General features: G+C 40.8%; 1 protein-coding gene across 6 annotated transcripts in view; it reads right to left on the bottom strand.

The window, feature by feature from the left end:
• The window catches only part of ZBTB17 (zinc finger and BTB domain containing 17), a 46,245-nt gene that overhangs the window by 13,387 nt on the left and 13,177 nt on the right, over positions 1 to 19,681 (bottom strand). For 2 of the 6 annotated variants that reach the window (XM_069078903.1, XM_069078901.1), the window contains exon 2: positions 7,518 to 7,660. The exons of 3 other annotated variants lie outside the window; for them this stretch is intronic. The gene's annotated coding sequence lies outside the window, so the exon portion shown is untranslated. The remainder of the gene's footprint in view (positions 1 to 7,517; positions 7,661 to 19,681) is intronic. One more of the 6 variants, XM_069078902.1, reaches the window with a different exon arrangement.

Raw genomic sequence — 19,681 nt, 5'->3', positions numbered from 1 at the left:
GCCACAATCAGTAAAGCCATCTCCTAACTCAAGGAGGTGAACAGCACCCACTTTGTTTCAAACCGTTTGACAGCTATACAGAATGCTGCTCCCAATACTTGGTTATAGATGGAGCCATTCTTTGAATTGTTAGGCTCCTCTGAGGCATCATCCATCCAGGAACATGATCATTGGTTCTCACAGCTGCCAATCATTTTTTAGACCCACTGGACTAATTCAAAGCTCCACCAAAAGTTTATTCATGTACCTCTGTTCCTATAACCTCTTCAATTTACCAGACTGTCAAAGAGGTCCATGACACCAAAAAGCTTAAGAATGTCTGCTGAACAGAGGGTTAAGCTGTATTTATGTAAAGTCCTGTGTTAGCAGGTTATCACACAAATATTTTAAATATTTGTAATGATTCTGAAGGGAATTCATATTTCTGGCTTGTCCTCTCGGGTTTTGTTAGTAAAACTGAATGCTTTACACACATTATCTTATTGTAACCTCACAACCTACCTGGGGCAGAAGCTATTATATCTTTATTTTACAGATGAGGAAACTGAGGCTGAGGGTTTAAGTGTTTTAAGCCAGGTTTTATCCAATCATAAAAATATTTGAGGATAGAATCAAAACCCCTCTATCTTCTTTACTTCTTCACTAATTTTCAATCTTTCCTGGTATTGGCTACCTCCCTACTACCCAAAAACCTGCCCATGTCTCCCTCATCCTCAAAACACCCTCACCTGACCCATCAACCCTTGCTATTGTCGATCTCACTACTCCCTTTCCTGACTTGAGAAGGCCATTTATAAAAGGTACCTCCTTTCATTCTTCTTAGCTCTCTACAATCTGGCTGCCAGTCTCGTTATTCCACCCAAACTGCTTTCTCCAAAGTTACCAATGATCTCTTCATTGCCAAATCTAACAACCTTTTCTCAGTTCTCATCCTTTTTGACCTGTGTGATGTTTTGATACTGTCAATCATTCTCTCTTCCTTGATACCTCTTTTGTCTAGATTTTAGTGATACTACCCTCAAAGTCAGTCACTAAGCATTTATTAAGTGGCTACTATATTCCAGGCACTGTGCTAAATGCAGGGGATATGGAGAAAGGCATAAGATAGGCTCACAATCTAATGGTGGGGGGAAGAAACAACACATAAAAAGAAGCTTAAAAGGTGAGGAAGAAGGAGGTTATGTTATATGGTCAGGGGCATCATGAAGTCATGAGAGCTAGGTGGGAATGATCTGAGCTGTGGGGCTGATTTCATCTTGCATAATGATGAGTTTATGACTGTGCCTATCGTCCCACAACCCCATCCCCAACTGACATTTCCCATCTTTGCCAATTTTTAGGGTGTGAGGTAAGAGTTGTTTTGATTGCATTTCTCTTATTATTAGTGATTTGTAGTACTCTTTCATGTAGTTGTTAAAAATTTGCAACTCTTTTGGGAATTATTTGTTTCTATCCTTTGACCTCTTGTATACTGTTTTAAGCAATAGCTTTGGGTGTCTGTCTGTCACGCACACCCCACATTCCAAAAGTCTTAATGCAGTTTTAAGCCTTAATACTTTAAAAGTCCACTTTGGAACATACATATATCTGTTAATTGTTGGATACCTTAGACACCAATCCCTTTTTGGAGAAATCCAATACAAAGTTGGTTTTTTTCCTCATTTGACCATTTTCCTCCTTATCCTACATGCATTAATTTTGTTTGTGCAAAAGCTTTTTAATTTCATGTAATCAAAGTTATACATTTTATCCTTTGTAATAGCCTCTATTCCTTATTCAGCTAACATCTCCTACCCATTGCTTTGAAAAATATATTGATCTACTTATCTTCTCATGTTTTAATGGCACCTTTAATATTAATATTATTATATTAAGTTCACATATCAGTTATAGTGGAACATGGTACATGGTGGCGGTTTAGGATGAATTTCTTCCAGTAGTTTGTTTTTCACATCAAACAGGGGCTCTTCTAAGTATTTTAAGTTTTCTAGGTTAGTGAACACTGCTATAGAACTCCACTGTTTTTGTTCTTTGTCTATTCTGTTCCATTGAGCTACCTCTCTATTTTTAGCCTTTTACTATTAAAATGAAGAAGTGCTACATGTTAAGGGTTTTTTCTTGAATCTATTAATATATGATTATTAGTTTTTGCTAATAACATGATTTGTTTGTGTTTATAATTTTTCTCATGTTGAGCCATCCCTGTATTCCTGGTATATAAATCCAATTTGGTCCCAGTAAATAATTTTTTGAATATATTATTAAAGTCTCTTTGCTAATAGTTGATTAAATATTTTTGAGGCAATAGCCATTACTGATGCTGGTCGATAGTGTTCATTCTCTACTTCATTTTACTAGTCTGGGCCTTAGGACCATATTCATCTCAAAGGAATAGTTTGGGAAGGTATGTTCTTTCTTCTAATTTTGTGAATACATTATGTAGCAGAGGGGAGAACTTTTCTTTAAATGACTAATGGAATTTAATTATAAATCGATCTGGATATGTCTTTTGCTTGGCTCGGTTTAATTTTTCTTTTCTTTTTTGCTTTTTGGAGGGGGGAAGGCAGGGCAACTGGGGTTAAGTGAATTGCCCAAGGTCACACGGTTAGTATTGTGTCTGGGATGGGATTTGAACTCAGGTCCTCCTGACTCCAGGGTGGGTGCTCTATTCACAGTGCCACTTAGCCGCCCCTGGCTTGCTTAATTTCTATTTCTGAGATTGGGTAGTTTGGATTACCTGTTTGTGTTGTTAGTATGGAAGTTTAATATTTTTGTAAATATTCATTTATATATTTTCAGTTCTGTTGGTATATAACCGGGCATAGTAGTTCCTAATTGTCTTCTTTAAGGATTATTATGGTTAGAGCTATAAGATTTGGTAAATCCTCTGGTTCTTGGTTTGTGATTTAAATTAAAAAAAAAATTCAGATTAGCTAATTATAGGCCTATTGGTCATGGGGGGGAGGAGGCTAAATTTTATTCATCTCAAAAATCTTTCTGTTTTTACACTTCTACATGTCTTTAACTTTCTGGTTTTATTTTACTATTTAAAATCTTTTATTGATGTCTTTTATTTTTACATCATAATGATTTCTAAATATACTCCCTAGAATTAAACTATTATTAAACCATTAACAAGAGCAAACAAAAGAGCCCAACCCTAAACAGCAAAAAGCAGCTAAGCAAAGCCAACCAACACCATGATTTTATGTGGTGGTGTAGATGAGACATCATGCCCTGGCAGCCCCGGGGCTCCTTACTGAGAGGCAGAAAACACGTTCACCTCCTGATTCTTGGTCTACCAGTTACAAGCCAGGCCTCACTGCTGTCACTATGGACGACAGATACTGCTGTTCTGATTCAGCTTACATGACTCTGCACCACGGTTTTCTTGGTTCCTTATATTTGACATTTTTAATGCGTGGGACTATTCTATATGCACTCACATATCAGAATTTATTCAGCTGCCGCCCCCCCTCCCCCCATTAACAGACATCCACTTGGTTTTTCAGTTTTTTGCTTCCACAAAAGTGTTGCTATCACTACTTTGATATTATATTAGACCTTTCTTTCCATTTTTTACCTTCTTGCAAGAAATACCTCATGATCAAAGGGTCTAGGTTTGGTCGGTTCGGTCACTTTTATTGTGCCAAATTGCTACTTAGAATAGCCGGCCCACTCCGTAGCTCCCCTGACACGTGTCACTGCGCCACTCTTCCCAAGGGCCTCACACTGACTTCCTAGTCTTTTTCATCTTTGCTAATTTGCTTGCTCTCAGGTAAAACCTCAGAGCTGTCTGAGTGTTACAACAATCTGGAGCTGTGCTTTTATGTGGGTCTTTATCGTTTGCAATTTTTCTTCAATGGCGTTCTACTTTAGTTCATATTCCCTGTATTAATACCAACTGTTACTGTGTGATAGAGGGGAAAATGCATTTGATATCTCTGCCTTTCTGCACTTGTGGTGTCTTTGTGCCTCAGCACAGTCAACTTCTGTAAACGTGCTCTGCTTAAAAAATATTCTCCTTAGGATTGTTATTCAGCTATGGCCAAAGGTAAACTGGATCTAGTTGTTCTAGACCTTAACTTAGTTTCTAGACCTTAACTTAGTTTCTATATTTCTTTGTCACTTTTGGCTATGTTTGAGAAAGACACACACTGACATCCCTGACAACCAACATACTATTCACGTCTTCCTACTGTAATTCAATTAACTTAGATCTTTTTAAATCCTTAGATACTATATCTTATATATAGTATAAAAGATATATACTTATATATAGTATATGATATATATATATATATACACATACTGTATACATTCAGCACATATCTAATTAAAATCAATAGTTTCATTATCATTCTTGGTACTCACACCTCTCCAGTTTCTGAAGCCCCTCTGATTGGAGGGCAGAGCCTCTCTTCTGTTGCTTTTTGGGAGCTGCTTTCCTCCATCAGATTGTAAACTCTTTGAGTGTATGGACTCTGGTTTTTTTTTTTTTTTTTGTGGCCAGTTATTTCTGGGTGTGGTGCTGAGTATCTGAGCCCGGATTTGATCCAGGTCATCCCGACACTGAAGCTGGTGCTCTTACTCGCTGAGCCACCTGGCTGCCCCTAAGCAATTGGGGTTAAGTAACTTGCTCAAGGTTACACGGCCAGGTGTTTCTGGGTGGGTGCTACTGTGTTTCCCCGATAATAAGACACTGTCTTATTAGTTTTTTTGGAAAGAAAAACACCAGAGGGCTTATGTTGTCCTGCCTCAGCTCTCCTCCACGGCACTGCTCTCAATGGCGCCAGCAAGCAAATCACTAGGGAAGAACAGGATGACGCGCTCACTGCTGCAGCTCTGATTGGATGCAGCTCGGAGCGCAGCGTGTGTTCACACGGGGGGGAGGGGGGGAACGGTGCATACAGAGGGTACCGTAATGTAGTGTGTAGCGCAGGGGATCACCTTCACTACAGTAGCAATCTCAATAGGGCTTATTTTAGAGGAATCTTACACAGTAAGGGGAGGGCTTATTTTCGGGATAGGTCTTATTATCGGGGAAACACGGTAAGTGTCTGAGCCCGGGATTCGATCTCCAGGTCTTCTTAACACTGGAGCCGGTGCTCTTACTCGTTGTGCTACCTGGCCGCCCCTGGTTTGTTTTTTTTACTTTATTTAGCACAGTGCCTGGCATGGAGTGGAGCCTTAATAAATGTTTGCTGATTAACTGTACCTGCCCTGCTTGTGTCGCAACCATTTATTTATCTTGCTTTACATTTGCTGCCTTCTCTGAGAATCAAGGGGCTGCTACTTTAGCCTTTTAAGAATCCGACAAGACAACAAATTCTCCTCCAGCCCCTCATTTTAACTGCTCAAATCATGCTGTTTGAAGTGTTTCTTGCAAACCACAAGTAGATGAGTTCATTCCATTCATGTTCATGGCTATAATGATTCAGGTTATTCTGTCTTCTGTCAAATCCTGTTAAAGTATTTCCTCTCTTCCCTTCCTTCTCCTCTCCACTTGAGAATGTCTCCCAAACTCAACCCTTCCTTTCCTTCTCCATAATTCAGCCCCCTGCTTACTTCACTATTTCTACAGATGGTACACCTATGGAATCTGTCAATTTGCACTTTGCCTCCTGGTTCCAACACTTGTGGGTAATTTTCTTTGATGAATTCTTGAAATATGGTGTTCAACTGATTTTTTTCCCTATGCATGGTCTTGTGGGAAGTTTGATGATTCTTAGATTATGACCCCATTCCCTGTTTTCTAGGTCAATCATTTTTTATACCTCACTCATTTTCCTAAATTTTTTCTATCTTTTCTCTAATAGGACTTACTGTATCATAGAACCTTTGAGTTCAGGTTCTGTTTGCTCATTCTCTCCCCCGCCCCCCAAATCTGCACTCCTAGATCAAGGGGTCCTGATTTATGTACTCTGGTCTACTTCAGTTGATTCCTCCTTTTGGCCACTTTCAGAATCTTTGTAGCCATTATCTGTTCTCTTCGGGAGTTAGTGAAGAATTGTCTTCCGGAGTTTATGCTGATCAGACACTCTTGCCACACGCTCATCCATCTCTTCATTTCACTGGCTCCCCTTTGATTATTTCAAGACTCTGACTTCTCTCCCTTTGATGGACTTTGATGGAACTGCTGCTAAGAAGAGACGAATGATAGCAGTGGCTAATGAAGGCCTGAGGTATCTGTTTGCCCTGACCTGTAGCTGACTGATTTCAAGCTGTGTGTGCCTCAGCAGTCACTGGAATTACTACCCTGATAGAGGGGTGGGATGAAAAGTACCATCAGTGGGAGCAAGGAGGGTAGCTGAGGACTACAAAAGACAGTGAGAGGGGTTGGAAGGACCTTTGATTATTTTCTGTTCCACCTATAATTCATTGCAGGATCTCTGACTCAGAAACCACTGTAGTCAATCCTCCAAGCAAGGACCCCAAAGGGGTAGCCCCCAGGGAGACAGAAGGGACCTTCCAACTGTGATGGTCATTGAGCTTTCCAGAAAATTCCTGTTTTCCCTCCTCATTGGAATTGTTTCCTTTTATGTTTTCAGAATTTCAAACTGAGTCTCCTCATTGATCTTGGGCTGACTTATCCTGGAAATTTTATGTCCATGGGATCTATGTATCCTTTCCTTTGAAATATATATCCTATTCCTCTGAAATCTGCTCTTCCAAAATTTAGGGTGTATATGAAGGTATATATATTTCTTCTTCTCCAGCACAAACTCTAGGAGGAGTCACTCCTCCCCTAAGGTTCCCATCATTTCCACCACAAAAATCCATTCTTCCCTCTTCGAGGGAAACAGATCCAGAATAGATTTCCTGTGTTGATTTTTCCACTTTAGGAAGGATGAGTTAAGGTAAGCATCATTAAGGCAAGTAAGAAGTTAATAACTGCTTTGCTATAAGCATAGACTTCCAGCAGATGTCTGGATAAATGAAATCTCCCATTATTATGACATCACGCTAGGTTTGTGCTGTTTCTCAAATCCTCATATTCCCTCTTTCTGCTCCAGTGGTCTTAACTGGTGCCCAAATGCTTCCAGCACACTTCCCCTCCTCTGGTTCCTTCCTGGGTTTCCTTACAAACAGTATGAGCGTGCTTCCCCCTCTATTACCCATCTTATTTCTTTTGAATGAAGTACATCCATCCGTACCCTGTTCTAGCCATAGTTTTCATCCCATAAGTTCTAGGACAAATTTGCTTCCCTGTGTTTGAATCTCACATCGTGTTCACTGCTTACATTTGGGGCATTAGAACAAAGCCATTTGAGTCAATGGGTTTTTACTAATTGCTTCCTTGAATCTGGATTCCAGTGAAGTTCTAGGCGTTTCTCATTGCTGTCTCTTGAGCCTGAAATACATTCCTTCTTCACCTCCACCTCTTACAATCTCTCATTTTCTTCAAAACTCAGCTCAAGAGCCATTTTTTTTTGCATGAATCCTCTCCTAGTCCCTTGACTTGACTCCCCTCAAGTGCTAGTGCCCCCTTGATAAATTAGTTTGTATATACTTACATGTGTAGAGCAGCTGGTGGCACAGTGGGTAGAGCGCTGGGCCTGGAGTCGGGAAGATGTGAGTTCAGATCCAACCTCAGGCACTCACTAGCTGTGTGACCCTGGGCAAGTCACTTCACCTCTGTCTGCCTCAGTTTCCTCCTCTGTAAAATGGGGATAATAATAGCACCTCTCTCCCAGGGTTGTTGTAAGGATCAAAGGAGATAAGATTCATAAAATGTTAAGCACAGTGCCTGGCGCTTAGTAGGCGCTACATAGATACTATTATTGCTGTCCTATATGTCTTTCCAACAGAATGTAGGCTCCTTTAGGGCAGTGGATTTCATTTTTGTCTTCCTATCCCCAGGGCCCAGTCCAATGAGTGCTTAATGGTCTCTAGGTTGTTGCTATCAGGTTGACAGTATTCTTGAGCAGGGGATCATCAGCTAATAATATGCTTTTCTTTCCCCCTCCCCCAACTTTAAAATTATGTAACTCATTTTGGTTTTTAAGTCAATAAGCATTTTTCTCCCTTTCATTCTTTTGTCACCTCCATAAAAAAGATAAACAAACCACTTGAATAAATATAGACAAGTAAAACAAATTCCTGTATTAGTCAAGTCCAAAAATTTATATTTCATCATGCAAACTGAATCTTAGATCTTTCTGTTATAAGCTGGGTGGCATGGTTCATTAGCAGTCCTCTGAAACCATGCTTGATCATTGCACTGATCACAGTTGTCAAGTCTTTCAAAGTTTATTTTTACAGTGTTATTGTTAGTATATAAATTATTCCTCTGGTTCTGCCAACGTCCCTCTGCCATCCGTTCAGACAAATATTTCCAGGTTTCCTTGAAACTGTTTCCTAACTGTTTACAGCATAATAACATTCTATTACATTCATATACCACAACTTGTTCAGCTATTCCCCAACAGATGGACACCCCTTTAGTTTCTAGTTCTTTGCTACCATGAAAAGTGTTACTATAAATATTCTTCTACAAAGCAGTTTTCTTCTTCTTTCTTCAATTTCTTTGGGTGACAGGCCTAGTAGTGGTGTCACTAGGTAAAAGGTTATACACAGTTTGGTAACTTCTTCTTTGTGATATCTTCTTTTATTCTTTCTCTGACTCTTACTGGATAATCTTTCATGCACTTAACAGAATCAACTTCAGTCATTCCTTGGGGGATCAGCAAGTCTAAACAGCTAGGTGGCACAGTGGATAGAGTGCCAGGTTTGGAGTCAGGAAGCCCTGAGTTCAAGTCTTGCCTCAGATACTTACTAGCTGTATGACCCTGGGCAAGTCACTTAACCTCTTTTGCCTCAGTTTCCTCATCTGCAAAATGGAGGATAACAGCACCTACCTTCCCAGAGTTGCTGTGAGGATGAAATGAGATAATATCTGTAAAGCACTTAGCACAATGCCTGGCACACAGTAAGAACTATATAAATGCTTAGTCCCTTCCCCTATATAAATGCTAAGTCCCTTCTTCCTCTGAAGCTACAATCCTATAATCTGACTTAAAATTCTAGTGTCCTTTTCCCTAAGTCACAGTGCTTCCACTTTTAAAAAATAATTTTTCTTTTGTTTTTTCATTGCTTTCATTCTCGAATACATCCCTCCCTTCCTCCTCTTCAGGGGGCCATCCCTTGTAATAAAGAAAAGAAGAGAAAAAGCAATTCAACAAAACGAACACGTCAACCCAAACTGACATCATGTGCAACGCTCAACCTTCTCAACAACAAACGGAGAGGGCATAGCTTTGCCTTTCCTTCTCTCTCTGGTGAGCACATAGCAGGTGCTCAGTAAATGCTTGGTGATGAGCCTTCTCCAGGACCAACCCCAGGTTCATGTGTTTTGGTCACTGTTTGTTGTTCTTTCCATTTACATCGCAGTCATCACTGTGCACATGACTCCTGGTCCTACTGATTTCATTTTATGTTACTTTGTAAAGTTCCCCCTTGTTTTTTTACGGTGCCGTGATCTACCTTCACACTCATGGGCCACAATTTGTTTAGCCATTGTCCTGCTGATGGGCACTGACTTTGTTTTCAGTTCTTTGCTGCCCCCAAAGGCTGCCTCCATTACTGTGGGAGATATTCATGAGTGAGAAGTTCTCAAGACTTCTCTAGCAAGTGAAAAATGCTGAGAGGAAGGGACGGTGGAAGAGAACAGTGACCCTGACCACTGAAAAATCAACTTCCATTGTTTCCTTGGCAGAGGGTCCTAGAGGAACCCATAGCCTCTCTGCTATGGATTCAAAGAAGGCACATGAAACAGATGACCCAGGAAAATAGTCCCTCTCTTTCCCTTTCCTTTAAGAACTCCTTTAATCACTAGGAAAGAGGCTGCCTATATGACCCTGGAAAACTTTCCTGGCTCCAGACATCTACAAATAAGCTCTTCAACATGAAACTCTGCTTCTTGGATATACCAGTTATGTTAAAAACTGCCTGTGGTTAGTGCTCTGAAGTGCAAGGCAGGGGAGGGAGTCTTGTCTACTAAGGAGCCAGGGGTGATCAAAGGCCACACAGGGCTGCCCTTCCCCTTGCTGAAAGAGGCTTTTGAGGTGGTTTTATGCTTAGAGTGTGCAGGACAACTCATTCTGGAGCCAAACCAAGAAGGAGAAGTAGAGAGCAATGTGAAGCAAAGTTCTATTAGGAATCCCAGGCATCATTAAGAGGTTTTTCCCTAAGACCACAAATTGACATTGAGAGATCAATCTCTCCTAAGTAATGAGGATCCAAGAAATTTTCTCCTCTTAATTTCAGTGTTAAAACACCTCCAGAATGAAGGGAAGAAGATAGTTTGCTCAGTAAATAAGAAGGCTTGTAAAGAATAAAGAAAAGGACTAATTTACTATTCATGGCTTTAAGTGACCACCCCTGGAAAATGGAAGTAGGCGAGGCTTAAAATGAAATCAGGAAGCGGACAAGAATGCAGACCAAAAAAAAAAATCATTTCTAAAGCACTTTAAGGCTTACAAAGTGCTTTTCTCACAACTCTCCTATAAGGTAAGAACACAAAGGACCTAGTAAGGGCAGGTATGAAGAGCTCCCTTCATCAGTGCGTATTCCAACACTTTTATGTCTTAGTAGAAGTTTATTATGGACAGAAACAAGCAAGGGAGTTGTCTGAGACACACTAGGTGAATGAGAACCCAGGTCAAACAAAATTCACAGCCTCTGAGACTTCTTCCCACCCTCATTATCCTCTCCATCTTCAGGAATCTCCACAGAAGCAGCTGGCAGACACGGAAAGACAACACATGGGGCTCACGATGGTGAAGTATCATCAATACCTGTGGTACTAGGCTGACCATGAGACAACAACCCAGCCCAGGACACATACCAAACCCTTCCCTCCTGGCAGCACCGGCAGCATGGCCCATGTGACCCAAGCCAGGCTGGCCTGCTCCCTCCTTTGCCAAAAGCCAGCTTGAAAACAGAGGTGGGTCTTTGCCAAGCTCTAAACAACCTCTGCGGCTTTGGAAGTTTTCCACGCCTGTCCCAGAAGCAAGTAAATACACAGAAGTGGAGAAGAGCCACTCTAAATGCCCCTTTGGCAAAAACCTCTTTGAGTCAGAGCCCTCAGGCCTGGAAAATACCTGAGTCACTAGAAAGGACAAATGTGTGAAAAGACTTACAACCGACCAAGTGAATGCAGGCCTGCCAACCTCAAAGGTAAGATGATTAATTTGCCCAGAAACTGACCTGTGGTGAGTGGGCAGTCTTGTTTGACAAACACCCCAGTGCTCTCTCAGAAAGGGCAAGAAAACACCGCCATGCACAGACTGTTGTCCACTGAGTCCTTCCTCTCTCTACTATAAGCTCCCTAGGGTCTGGCCACATGTCAGTGCAGCTGAGAAAGCATGGAGGAGGCAGGCCTTACACCCAAGCAGTCAACTTCCAGAGGCCACTGGGGAATCCTGGGGAAGGAGGATGGTTCCCAAGGAGTGGCTCTTGTGGGAACAGAAGCAGGCATGAAATATTTCTAAGCAACTCCTGCCAACAGACACATGGGGAACAGGACTGGGGGGTGGAGTGGGAAGAGCAAAAAGATTTGGGGAGGCATCATTAAGTGGCTGGAAACACAGAAAGCAACACCAATGGGCATTATTAGGGTTTGGCTTTTCTCTTAATACCACAGTTGGGGCATTAGAAGTCTGCATGGTTGAATAAAATAACTTTTAAAGTCTTTCTTCACCTGTTCTAAGGTCCCTCCCACACCTGACATGATGTGTTCTGAGGCCCCTCCCATCTCTGACATTCTGTGTTCTGAGGACCCTCCCAGCTGTGACATTCTGTGTTCTAAGGCCCTTCTAGTTCTGACATTCTGTGTTCTAAGGGCCCTCCCAGCTCTGACATTCTGTGTTCTAAGGGCCCTCCCAGCTCTGACATTCTGTGTTCTAAGGGCCCTCCCAGCTCTGACATTCTGTGTTCTGAGGGCCCTCCCAGCTCTGACATTCTGTATTCTGAGGCCCCTCCAGTTCTGACATTCTGTGTTCTAAGGGCCCTCCCAGTTCTGCCATCCTATGACCCTATGACTATCAGTGGCTTGGTAGCAAGGTCCTTTACTACCAAATTGCTTCAAGGGCATGAAATCAGCTCCAGCAAAAAAGAGCCCTGTGTTTAATCAAACAGATGAGCATAAGTTTAAAAATATGCTCCTGAACAATCTCGTGACTACCCTTGGCTGCTTTTTTCTTCCCTGCTGGTCCCATGAAAAAGAGAAAGATGACCAATGACCCAATTTGGGGCTGAAACCCAAGAGTTAAGTGATATTGCCAACAAAATCAGGAAAGTCAGAGGTGTTCAAGAGCACAGAAATAAGACAATGGATTTCTATTTTGGGTGACATTCTTCAAAGAAACCTCTCACCTTTAGCAGCAAGCCAGAGACAGAACACAAGCTACAATTGGCCTCTTTTTCTTCCCATGGGGTTTTTATAAGCAATATGTTCCCTAAATGCTAGAGAACACTTGCCAGATGTGACTAAATCCTCTCAGGAGGCCCTCTGGGCTCTGTGCTGCTCACCTACATGAACTGCTGTAACTTGGCAATCTCCTTTCTATCCCTTCAGCCCTCTTCCAAATACCTATTTTAAGTGAGTTTTGTTCGCATCAGAGTTCCTCCTCCTGCTTGCTCTCCATTGTAACTGTTCTTCATGGAAAGGAATTGTACCAGGACTGGCAGCTCACCAAGATCACAGAGTCTGAGCAGATCCCTGCCTTTTGAGTGCTTAGAGGAGTACCAACATGTCCAGGCGGCATCTATGGCATGGGCAGCGAGCTCCCTTCCTCTAGTGCAGATAAAGGATTTCCTCAGCCTAGCCAGCACTGGACCTCATGACAAAGAGTGTCTACCTAGAGCTTCTTTCTGACTAAACACTATCATGGACATGGCTCTGTTTTGGACTGAAGAAGGTATGAAGAGAAAAAGGCAAGGTCTTGGATTTCAATGGCCTTACAATGTAGTAGGGGAAACAAGACTGACACAAATGTGTACTACAAGGTAGAATATAAGTGGATTTTTTTTAAAAAGAGGGGAAAAGTGCTACAAGAGGTCAAAGAAGTGAGATAGTATTTCTCAAGAAGGATTTAAGGAAAGGTTTCTCAGAGAAGGGAACATTTGAATTGGGCATTAGAAGATAAAATGGATTTTAACAGGTGGAGACGATGAAAATGAAGACTTCCCAGGGAATGGCATGGAGAAAGAAGTTGCCTGAGAGTAGAAGCAATTGTTTCAAGAAGCATCAAGTCCCCACTCCTTAGAGGTCTTTAAAGCAAGGGCTGTATGACCACCTGCTGGGTAGGCAGTGGAAGGGATGCAGAGATGGACATTCTGCTTTGTGATTCTGGTCATAATCACTAGGCCAGATCTGGATCTCTATCTGAAAACCACCACTCTTTCCTAATACATGTTTCCAGGCTCCCTTAGAAGGGAATAATCTGGTATAGGAAAGCTGGTAGTGTTATGCCACAGAACATAAATTATATCACTACAAATACTAGGTCCATTTTCGGTCTTTCATTTTTACATTATATTCTTTTCTGAATATATCCTTCCTCTATCCTTTATTCTTATAAGGGATCATGTTATATCTGACATAAGCCATCTCTTGTAACACATATTATATAAAAGGAGGGAAAAGTTCAGTAAACATGAACATAGTAACTGTGTCTGCCCAGTATATGCAATATCCCACACCCATGTGTGGTCTTTAAAAATCAAATAGAGAGGCAGAAGGAAAACTGAGAAAAGAAATGATGATGATGCAAAAAAACAAAACAAAACACAAAAAGACTCAATACTTTGGTAAAAGAGGTGCACGCACACGCGCACGTACACACACACACACGCTGAAGAAAACAACACCTTAAAAAACAGAATTGGCCAAATGGAAAAGGAGGTACGAAAGTTCACTGAAAAAAATAATTCCTTAAAAATTAGAATTAGGAAAGTGGAAGCTAATGACTTCAGGAGACATTAAGAAACAATAAAGCAAAATTAAAAGATTAAAAAAAATACAAGACTATGTAAAATATCTCATTGGAAAAAACTAACCTGGAAGACAGATCAAGAAGAGCTAATTTTAAAAATATTAGACTACCTGAAAATCATGATTTAAAAAAATAGTCTAGACATCTTATTTCAAGACATTATCAAGGAAAATTGCCCTGATATCCTAGAACCAAAGATTAAAATAGAAACAGAAGGAATACACCAATCACCTCCTGAAAGAGATCCCAAAATGAAAACTCCCAGGTATATGCCAAATTCCAGAGCTCCCACATCAAAGAAAATAGACCGCAAGCAACCATGAAGTGACAGTCAGTATAATATACGATTTAGCTGCTTCTACTTTAAAGGACTGGTGGGGCTTGGAATATGTTATTCTGGAGGGCAAAGGAACTAAAGATTATAACCAAGAATCACCTACCCAGAAAAACTGAGTATAATCCTTTGGAGGGGGCAGAGACGGAAATGGACATTTAATGAAATAAAGGACTTTCAAGCTTTTCAAGATGAAAAGACCTGAGCTGAATAGGAAATCTGACTTTCAAATACAAAACTCAAAAGAAACATAAAAAGGTAAAGAGAAATCATAAAAGATTCAATAAGGTTAAACCGTTTACATTCCTACATGGAAAGAGGATATTTCTAACTCCTAAGAACTTTATCACTATTAGGGCAGATGGAAACAGTGTACATAGACAGAAAGCATAGGTGTGAGTTGACTATGATGGGATGATTATCTAAAAAAAAAATGAAATTGAAGGTTAAGAAAGCAGGATAGAATGGGGAAAAGTACCTCTCACAAAAGAAGTGCAAAAGGAAGGCCTTTTATAGTGGAGGGAAAATGAGGCGTGGTGGGCAATGCTTGAACCTTACTTTTATCAGAACTGGCTCAAAGAGGGAATAAAATACACACTCAGTTGGATACAGAAATCTGTCTTACCTTCCAGGGAATTATGATTTAAAGATAAAAGGGTGATTATAAGCAAATCAGGGGAGCATGGGCAATTTTGCCTGCCAGATCTATGGATAAGGGAAGAATCTATGACAAAACAATATAGGAAGGGGTGGCCAGGTGGCTTAGCGCGTAAGAGCACTGGCTCCAGTGTTGGGATGACCTGGAGATTGAATCCCGGGCTCAGACACTCAGCACCACACCCAGAAATAACTGGCCGTATAACCTTGAGCAAGTTACTTAATCCTGATTGCTTAAAAAAAAAAAAGATAGGAACCATTACAGGATATAAAATGGATATTTTTTATTACATTAAATTAAAAAGATTTTGAACAAAAAAACCCCAATGCAGCCAAGATTAGAAGGAAAGCAGAAAAACTGGAAAAAAATTTTACAGCAAGTTTCTCAAATAAAGTTCCTCATCTCTCAAATATATAGTGGACCGGTCAAAGGATATGAACAGGCTATTTTCAGAAGAAACTAAAGCTATCTATACTCACATGAAAAAAATTATCTAACTTACTATTTAATTAGAGAAATGCAAGTTAAAACAATTCTGACATGCCACCTCACTCCTATCCGACTAACTAACATGACAGAAAACAAAAATGCCAAATGTTGGAAAAATTGGGACACTAATGCACTGCTGGTGGAGTTGTGAACTGATCCAACCATTCTGGAGAGCAATTTCAAACTATACCTGAAGGGTTATAAAACTGTGCATACCCTTTGACCCAGCCATACCATTACTAGATTTAAAAGAAAAAAAAAAGGAAAAGGATCTATATATAAAAAAACACTGGAAACTGAAGGGATACCTATCAGTTGGGGAATGGTCGAACAAGTTTTGGTATATGATTACAATGGAATAGTATTGTGCTGCAAGAAATGATGAGCAGGACAGTTTCAGAAAAACCTGGGAAGATTTATATGAACTGATGCAAAATGAAGTGAGCAGAACCAGGATAATAGTGTACACAGTAACAGCAATATTGTACAATGATCAACTGTAAATGACTTAGCAATACAATAATTCAAGACAATTCTGGAGAATTTAAGATGAACCGATAAGAATCTGAATGCAGAACAAAGGATCTTTAACCTTTGTTTTTCTTTTTGTTTTCTTTTGTAACATGGCTAATATGGAAATATGTTTAACATGACTGCACATGTATAATCAAAACAAATTGCTTGCCTTCTCAAGAAGGGGGGGCAGGGAGAAAGGGAGAGAATTTGGAACTCAAAAATTTTTTTGAAAAGAATGTTAACATTATTTTTACATATAATTGAGGAAAAAATTTTTTTAAAGGAAACAAACAGCTAAATGTGGATCTGTTCTGTGAGATTCTACATATTTTTTACAAGAGCATTCTATTTTTGGTAGAAGGGAGTAATGGGGAGGAGGTATGTGATCTAGTTCTATAAGAAAACAGTGCTGATGAATCATTTTAAAACTGAACAGAAATTTAGAAGGGGCATAGAAACTCTAGGTAACCTAAGTTAAGTCTGAAACACAGAAAAAGAAAAAGTGATTTACAGCTTTTGTTTCCCTTTTTTTCTTTTCTTGTACAGGAAATGGTTCTCTCTATTGATGTTTGTCAAATTCATAATAATCATCATTTTCTAAGATTAAATCAACTCTGAAACTCACACCTCCTCAGCACCCCCTGCCTCCTCTCCCCTCAGGACCCTCTGATTGGAGAAGGTGGAAAGCGGACATTGGAGAGTTCCTCCTAGGCTCTCCTTAAATGGAGGGTGCCCAGGGCATTCAGTTCAGCGCTTCCCACTACCTGCTTTCCTGGACTTCACGATCTCCACAAATTCAACTTCCTGCAAGATGAAATCAGCTCCATGACTCACACCTCCTCTGATCACTTCTCACCCAGCTGGCATGACTTCACCATGCCCCCAAGCTGGGCACCCTTCTCTTCCAGCTCTTTTTCAGCTCCCTTTTATGTGTGGTCTTCCCCCCATTAGATTGTGAACTCCTTGAGGGCAGGGATTGTCTTATCGCTTTCTTTGTTTCTTCAGTGCTTAAGCACAGGGCTTGGCAAATAGTAGGCACTTAATAAATGTTTACTGACTAATAAAAAGGAAAAACTAAGTTGCCCTACATAAAACCAAAATCTCTTTCTTCAATCTGTATCCCTTGGTCCTAGGTTTTCCCTCTTGGGCTGAGCAGAACAATTCTAATTCTTTCATGTGGCCATCCAGGCAGTCAGAAAGCTCTACAGGAAGAGGGGGCTGCTGCACTCCCAAAGCATATTTCACATTCACTGTGGCCTTGAGTTTCAATACAACTGCAAATATCTTCTTTAAGGAAAAAAAAAAGTCCCTCTGAAAGATCTTTAGCACTTTGGGCTTCAAATACTTAAAAAACAAACAAACCCCAAACTATAACCAAGAATATGACTTACATATATAAGTACCTGGAACGGTAAATTCCCTCTTCTTGTTATCAATGAAGATTGGTGAGGAATTCAAATACATCACTCAATTATAAGATCTCTGATACAAGACTTAACTCCATTTTCCCCCTACAGATCCTTACTAATCTATGCATCTTGGTACAGTTAAGGAATAAACTGATTTGACAAAGCCAAGATGCCCCATCCCTCCTAAATGGGGAAAAGGAACCAAAAATTATTCAAAAGCCAGTAGAGCTAGAGAAAGAGGGTGGAAGGAAGCTGGGACTAGTCAAGAGGCATAGAGAATGATTTCCTCTGTCAGGGAGGCACTTTATATTGAACAATTGGTCTATTAAGTGCTGATGGCTGTTCCCAGGTGAAAGCTTGAGTACCCACCCACAGCACTAAGTAGCTTCCTTACCGCTTTTCCATTTTCACTACTTTCAGAAATGAAATATTACCCAGATTATTAGCGAGCATTAAAAATGCAAGCAGGGTTCTCAAAAATGACACAAGGGGGAGCCCATTAGGGGAAATGTCACCAGTGTGCCAAAGAGGAAAGAGACACTTTTCACAGACAATATTACTTGCCTACCAAAAATGCTTTGTACCCAACTTCAAACCCAGGACCTGTATGAATACATCCACTCCATTTCCATTGGATCTTTTCGGAAGAGGAAGACGGGTCAAATTACCACCTGGCTTTCACTTGCTAGGCGACCCTAGTGCTTCATAGAAACACAGGAGGCTACTGTGCAAAGTAGTATTAAAAATACCAAATTCCTGAACAGAAAAGAAGGGTGGTGGAGGCTGGTTCAGTCTTGCAAGAATGAACATTTCTGCCAGTTCAAACAAATTTTGCAGCCAACCTATTCTCTCTGCAAGGTATATGCACTAGGAATCAAATTAGCAAAATTAGCCATCTTTATTGCCTGGAACTCATCCAAAATGGATGCGTACTCTCTACAGACAAGTGACTAGTGGCAAAACTGGTTCAATGTCCCAGGAATCTAGTTAGGAATTAGGAAGTTAGTCTACTGTTAGGAATCTAAAACTGCTACTTGATGTGAAGATCAATGAATCAAGAGATTTAGATCTGAAAGGACTGTCACAAACCACCTTCTTTGTCTATCCGGGGTTTAACTTGTAACCCCAGGACTTAGCATGGTACCTGCCTGCCCCTTAGTAGGTGATGAATAAACACTTACTGAATGACCTGCTCTAGCCTTTCTTTATGGGGGGAAAAAAAGATGAGGAAACTGAGACCCAGAGATAAGTTTCTTGCCAAAGATCATATGATGACTCTTCCTCGGAATTGGTGATATTATTCCCATGACTCTATCACTCTTGCACAAAGGCATGATGGCCTCACACGTCTGTGGTCTGAAACACACAGACTGTGGCTCTGGGCAGGCCAATTAACTTCTCAGTGATCCCAGGCCCCCTCCTAAGACTACAGCCTGCTACTACAAGCCTCTGACTAACTGGGGCAGTCAATCCGGGTGAAGCACGCACAGTATGGGGAAATGGGGGAGGAAGTATGTACTAGCTTGTAAGCTGAACAGAGGAATGAGGAAGGCACCAGCTCCAAAAGCAGAGTCAGGGTTGGGGCTTGGCATGCCTGGGAAGACTTGGCTGGGTTTTTTCTCAAGTTAGGCAGCAGGACCACATGGTCAGCACAGGGAATGGCTAGGCTGGGAGAAGAGGATATTGATCAAAGATCTAGAGCTGGAAGGGACCTCAGAGATGACCTAGTCCAAATTCTTCATCCTACTGATAAAGAAATAATAATCAATCTGGCCAAAGTCACATAAGGAGTAAGTGTCAGAGCCAGGAGTGGATCCTAGGTCCTCAAATGTCTAATCCAACATTCTTTTCCCTACCCTATGCTGCCATCTCTTTATCCCAGAAACTCATGGCAACTATTAATGGCCTGATAAGGTATATCTGGGGATACAATTCCTGTGCTTCTATCACTGTACAAAATCTATTCTCTGAATTTTGTTTTCTTTAATTTTTATCTTACCTAAATAAATATCTTATTTTACACTATATCTAAATAAAAATCATTTTAGAAACCCATTCTTGGTCTAGTACTGGACTCTGGGAAGAAAAGGAAGCATTCCAGCTGGGGTAGGCAAAGGCTAGTAGCCAAGAGGTCAAAGTGGAAGCTGACTCAAATTCACCCAAATGGAATGAGGTATTTCTCCAGCATCTTGGGAGAGTGCTGATTAAACACAGGCAGAGGCTAGCTCTGTGTGTGTGTGTGTGTGTGTGTGTGTGTGTGTGTGTGTGTGTGTGT

This window comes from Petaurus breviceps, unplaced genomic scaffold (genome assembly GCF_028583685.1).
Source record: "Petaurus breviceps papuanus isolate PSGF00001 unplaced genomic scaffold, PetGlider_PUasm1.0 91041, whole genome shotgun sequence".
NCBI lineage: Eukaryota > Metazoa > Chordata > Mammalia > Diprotodontia > Petauridae > Petaurus > Petaurus breviceps.
This window is presented reverse-complemented; position numbering and strand designations above follow the sequence as displayed.